Here is a 6,361-nt window from a genome sequence, read left to right on the forward strand (position 1 = left end):
AATTGGGTAAAGGGACAAGCAGTTTTTTGTGTTTAAAAAGAAAGAAGGAAAAAGTAGTCTATTATAGAGCACTAAAATTTTAATCCTGAGGTAATTCATTTCTCTTACATTAAATCCTCAATTATAATTAAGCTGTATACACAGATTAAATTAACAGAGGCATTTCACATAAATATTGGTTTCAGTAATCAACTACCCATGAATTCCTGCCCAAGGATACTTAATCAGGATTATATTTTCGGTGAATAATTGAAAAACAAAATGCTCACTGGATTTGTAATAATCCATGTTGGCACTGGATTGTAAGTAGTGCCATCTTGAATCCTTTGTAATAAAGCTGTGTGTGCGTGTGCGTGTGTGCATGTGTGTTTTGTTGTCCCCAGATTGGCTGTAGTTTTGTAAAAAGTGCCCGATTAAAGAACTGCCCTGTGATTGTCAGTCCCCTGCCGTGTGGTTGTCAGTCCTCTGCTGTGGTTGTTGGTCCTCCTGTGGTTGTCAGTCCCCTGCCCTGTGGTTGTCAGTCCTCTGCTGTGGTTGTCAGTCCCCTGCTGTGGTTGTCAGTCCTCTGCCCTGGTTGTCAGTCCTCTGCTGTGGTTGTCAGTCCCCTGCTGTGGTTGTCAGTCCCCTGCTGTGGTTGTCAGTCCCCTGCTGTGGTTGTCAGTCCTCTGCTGTGGTTGTCAGTCCTCTGCCCTGTGGTTGTCAGTCCTCTGCCCTGTGGTTGTCAGTCCTCTGCTGTGGTTGTTGGTCCTCCTGTGGTTGTCAGTCCCCTGCCCTGTGGTTGTCAGTCCTCTGCTGTGGTTGTTGGTCCTCCTGTGGTTGTCAGTCCCCTGCCCTGTGGTTGTCAGTCCTCTGCTGTGGTTGTCAGTCCCCTGCTGTGGTTGTCAGTCCTCTGCTGTGGTTGTCAGTCCTCTGCTGTGGTTGTCAGTCCTCTGCCCTGTGGTTGTCAGTCCTCTGCCCTGTGGTTGTCAGTCCTCTGCCCTGTGGTTGTCAGTCCTCTGCCCTGGTTGTCAGTCCCTTGCCCTGTGGTTGTCAGTCCTCTGCTGGTTGTCAGTCCTGCTGTGGTTGTCAGTCCCCTGCCCTGTGGTTGTCAGTCCTCTGCCCTGGTTGTCAGTCCCTTGCCCTGTGGTTGTCAGTCCCCTGCCCTGTGGTTGTCAGTCCTCTCTCTAACACGAGAGTCCTGATTAGTAGTTACTGATTGACAGTTACTCTGTTAGTATTTATCAAGTTAATTGACCTTTTCTTTACCTCTGGCTATCTTTAAATATTTTTATCTGCTTACCGTGTTTTTAAGCAGGAAATGGTGCAATAGTCTGATAATTGAGCTTTTAATGAAAGAGTCCAGGTAATGTAGCACAATTAAAAAGTATCTCTGTCTTTGTCTTTATTTTTCCCTTGCATATAGTGTCATTGAAAATGAAAATATTCTGCTTAATTTGAAATAAACGTAACCAATGAATTCAGAGACCTTTATAATGAAACTTGAAGCTTGGGAAAGGAAACAAAGACATTAGGAAATAGACCTCCCAGATGGCTTAGAAGAGTTAATAATGTGAAAGCAAATATTACCAAAACAACATTATGATAAAAGCATAAAAATCAGCATATTCAGTTCAATTCTTATCAAAATTCCAATGCCTTTTTTTGTGCAATTTTTTTTAAAATCTAAAAGTCTCATGGAAGTTTAAAAGGCCCAGATAACCACAGAAATCCTGAGCAAAGAGTAATACTGGAAGGATCACCAAACCCAATTTTAAGTTATGCTGCCAAGTCATAGTAACAAGAACAGCATGGTACTAACAGAGCAGAAATATCAGCCTAAATATAAGCTCACACAGCCACAGTTTTTTGAGATGCAGAAAAATACACATTAAAGAAAAGATATTGTCTTCAACAAGTGGTGGTAGAAAACTAGATATCCACACATGAAGTGATATACCTGGATCCCTGTATCACACCCTGTACCAAAACCAAACAAATGAAAACCAAAACCACTGCTGAAAGGATTGAAGCCCTTCCTGGTAATAAGCTGACGCTACTGGAGGCCAAGGAAGAAAGAACACTTCTTCTCAGTAGGGTTCCAGTCACTCAGGAGACAGCGCCGATAACTGACAGATGATACTGCGGGGGTTTGAATGTAACGACCCCGAGATACCCAAAGGAAATGGCATTACTAGGAAGTGTGGCTTTGCTGGAGGAAGTGCCACTGTGGAGGCCGCCTTTGGAATCTCATATATACCCAAACCACGCTCAGGGATTCGGTTTACTTCCTGCTGCCTGCCTGTCAGGGTGTAGGATTCAGCTCCAGCACCATGTCTGCTTTTCCGCCACCTTGTTTCCCTCCATGATGGTATTGGTTAAAATCATGAAACTGTAAGCCACCCCAATTAAATTTTTTTCCTTTATAAGAATTGCATGTTCATGGTGTCTCTTCACAGCAATAGAAAGCGTGTCTAGGACACATACTTCGTGAACACTAAGCTTCTGCACAGCAGAAGGAAATTGTTAGTTGAGTGAAGAGACACCCTACAGAGTGGGAGAAAGCTTCGCCAGTTGTATGTCTGGTTGATTAAAATCCAAAGTATATGAAGAATTCATATTAAACAACAAAAAAATCATAAAGTGGAATAAAGAGCCACAGAGTTCTCAAAAGAAGAAATATAAATTGCCAATAAATATTTTTTTTAAAGTGTTCAATACTCTTAGTTACCAGAAATAAAACTGTTAAAATATTTTGAGATTTCATCTTGCCTTTGTCAGAATGGTGGTCATTAAGGAAACAGCAGGCTGCAGAGGTGGCTCACAGCTATCTGTAACTCCATCCCCAGGAAGACTCAGTGCTTCTCACCTCCTTGGGACCTGCACAAACCCACACACATACACATCATTTTAAATCTTAAAATAAGAAAAGTACTGGTGAGGATGTAGACCAAAGACAACTCCTATGCCCCAATATGGGAATGTAAATTATTCTACCACCATGTGAATCCACATGTAGGCCCCTCAAAAAGCTATTAGTAGATCTACCATGTGACTTGTGTGCACCCGAGTGACTTCAAATGAGCACATCACAGACTTAGTTGAGCATCCACTTTACTTGAGCAGCGCTGTTCCCAACAGCTAAGTTACAGAGCTGAACTACATACTGAGTAACCAGAATGGGAAAACAGGTCATATATACAACATAACCCTCGTCCATAAACAGAATGAAGTTATGCCACGTACTAGAAAATGGGTAAAACTGGAGATAGTTATAGTTCACTACTGAGTCCAAAACCTGGTTCTTTAAGAAGAGTGATAAACTTTACAAACCTATATCAAGATTGTCAGAGGGGAAATAAAAGGGAAAACACAAAACACTGGTAATAAGAATAAAAGCTACCACACTGCAAAAGGGAGAAAAATTGAAGAGCAAAGGAAACGTATAACTGAGATAAATAATGACAATTTAGGTGAAACAGCTGGTGTGCTGTAAACTATATGTGTAACATGAGGGCCTGCTTGTTGGGGTTTATGTCCTGCCCAGTTCCCACAGCTGGTAAATCCCAAAAGAAAATCACTCAGAGGTCTCTATAAATTATAAACTGACCCGTTAGCTCAGGCTTATTATTAACTCTTTTAACTTATATTAGCCCATTATTCTTGTCTATGTTAACCACATGGCTTGGTACCTTTTTTGGCGGGGCAGTCACATCTTCCTTCTCCAGTGTCTGGCCAGGACTGGGGAAAGAGCTTCCTTCTTCTCAGAATACTCCTGTTCTCATTTCCCCAACTCTACTTCCTGTCTGGTTGTCCCGCCTATACTTCCTGCCTAGCTACTGGCCAATCAGCGTTTATTTAAAACATTGACAGAATACAGAATTGTCCCACACCATGTATGTCAAGCAATATTGTTCCAAAGGTAAAAGCGCTTGTCATGCAGGTCTGACAACCTGAGTTCGGTCTTCAGAGCTCATGAAAAGATAGATGTAGTGATTCACATCTGTAATTCCAGCACTCCTAAAGCAAATAGGAGGCAGAGACAATTGCCTGGAAGTTCACTCCCAGCCAGCCTGGAGTACACCATTCATCAGCAGGATACTGACGCATCAGTAATTAATTCAAAAGGGGAATACAAAGGGCTTGAGGTTTTGCCTGTTTTATCAATGGAAAGGTTGCTGTGACTTCGAGTCCTACAAATTTTGTTAGATGTTTGATCTCCAGTGCAGTAGTGTTGAGTGAGGCCTACCTAATGAGATGATTAGCAGAAGCTACCTAAATGGACATCAATCCACTTATGTGATCTCTATAGACTGGATGATGGTAAAAGTCCATCCATTCTACTTTTTCATTTGTTTTATGTTTGTGTGATCATTTGTCCTCTTAAGCCCTGCCATGCTTTTATGCAACACAAAGACCCCTGCCAGATGTCATCACCATGCACTTTCCAGACTCTAGAACCATAAATTTTACAAGTTAAACTATTCTTTTATAATAGAAAAGGACAAAGTCTCTAGTTATCTGTGAATGTAAGTACTAACACCAAGTGAGTTTGCGTTATTGAGGACTTACTGGGTTCATGGTGAATTGTGTATTCTAACATCACACATGACCAAGACCCACTGAAGAGTAAATAAATGCCTCAAGAAGTTCTATAACTATTTAAGAAAATGAATTCTGATTAAAATACTAATTAAATAGGAATCTGGCCTAGATGATTTCACTATAAATTGTATAAAGTATCTAAGAAGAAATAGCGATTCTAAGTAATATGTTTGTCTATGTTTGGGTTTTATTGTTGTGAAGAGAAACCATGACCATGACAACGCTTATAAAAGAAAACATTTAATTGGAGCTAGCTTACAATTTCAAAGGTTTAGGTCAATATTGTCATGGTAGGAAGCATGGCAATGTGGGGGCAAACATGATACTGGAGAAGGAACTGAGAATTCTACATCTTGGTCTACCAAGAAGGAGAGACTGTGTGCCACACTGAGCATAGCTTGAGCATATCAGACCTTAAGTCCCACCACCACAGTGGCTTATATTAGCCACTTCTTTCAACAAGGCCACAACTCCTAATAGTGCCACTCCCTATGGGCCAAGCATTTAAACACATGAGTCAATGGGGACCATTCCTATTCAAACCACCAGGCCCCATAGCTTGTAACCAGAACAATGCAGAAAGTGAATTCAGTCCAACCTCAAAAGTATGCATAATCTGTAACAATCTCAAACTTGTTTAAAAGTTCAAAATCTCTTGAGATTCATGCAGTCATTTAACTGTAATCCCCTATGAAATCAAAATTTTAAAAAAACAGATCATATGCTCCAACATATAATGGCACAGGATATACATTATCATTCCAAAAGAGAGGAAATACCGGACCAAAGCAAGACCAAAACCAGCTGGAAAAACTCCGAACTCTTCATCTCCATGTCTGATGCCAAAGTGCTCTTCAGATCTCCTGCTCCTGTCAGGTTTGTTAATTGCAGCACACTTCTTTCACTTGGTAGAGTCTTACCTTGGGTCCCTGGAACCAGCCTGGCCTCTGGAGAAGCAGTGGATTCGTGGACCAGAATGTGAAGGCGGGGGAGGAGGTGTGGTTGAAGTTGTTTTGCAGACTTTAAGGAGTATTAGCAGGCAGGACCAAGGCAACTCTTATAAAGGAAAACTTTTAATGGAGGCTGGTTTACAGTTTCAGCCGTTGTCTATTATTGTTATAGTAGGAAGCATGGCAGCGTGCAGGCAGACATGGTGCTGGAGAAGGAACTGATAGTTCTACATTTCTGATCCACAGCCAGCAGAAGGAGACTGTGTGCCACACTGGGCATAGCTTGAGCATATCAGACCTCAAAGTCCACCACCAACAAGGCCACATCGCCTAATAGTGCCACTCTCTATGTGCCAAACATTCAAACTCATGAGTCTTTGGGGGCCATTCCTAGTCAAATCATCATGATATTCCAGAAAAATAGAAGAGACAGATAAGGTGCAGAGAGAAATGCCCTTTCAGTATACCTGGTCAGAGTCATTGGACACGCGGGCCACATGGAAGTGTGCCTCTGCCCAGTCTCAGCTTAGACCAAGAGGCAAAGAGTTGGCACCTAAATGTAGAACACAAGACTTTCAGAGCATATACATGAGATCTTTATGGCTTGTCCATAGACACAAAATGCACAATCTTAAAACAAAAACAAAACAAACTAATGATTAGCTTTGTAAAAATTAAAAACTTATGATGTGCAGAAGCCAGCGCTGATAGAATGATTAGAAAGCCGTAATCCAGGAGTCAGCATACAAAGACTCTGCAAGGAGTGTTTCATAAAGGACTCCTAAACCCTAGAGCGAGAAGTCAGCCCAGTTTAAAAATGAGCCAAAAGC

The sequence above is a fragment of the Myodes glareolus genome, chromosome 12 (genome assembly GCF_982192425.1).
Source record: "Myodes glareolus chromosome 12, mMyoGla1.1, whole genome shotgun sequence".
NCBI classification, from domain to species: domain Eukaryota; kingdom Metazoa; phylum Chordata; class Mammalia; order Rodentia; family Cricetidae; genus Myodes; species Myodes glareolus.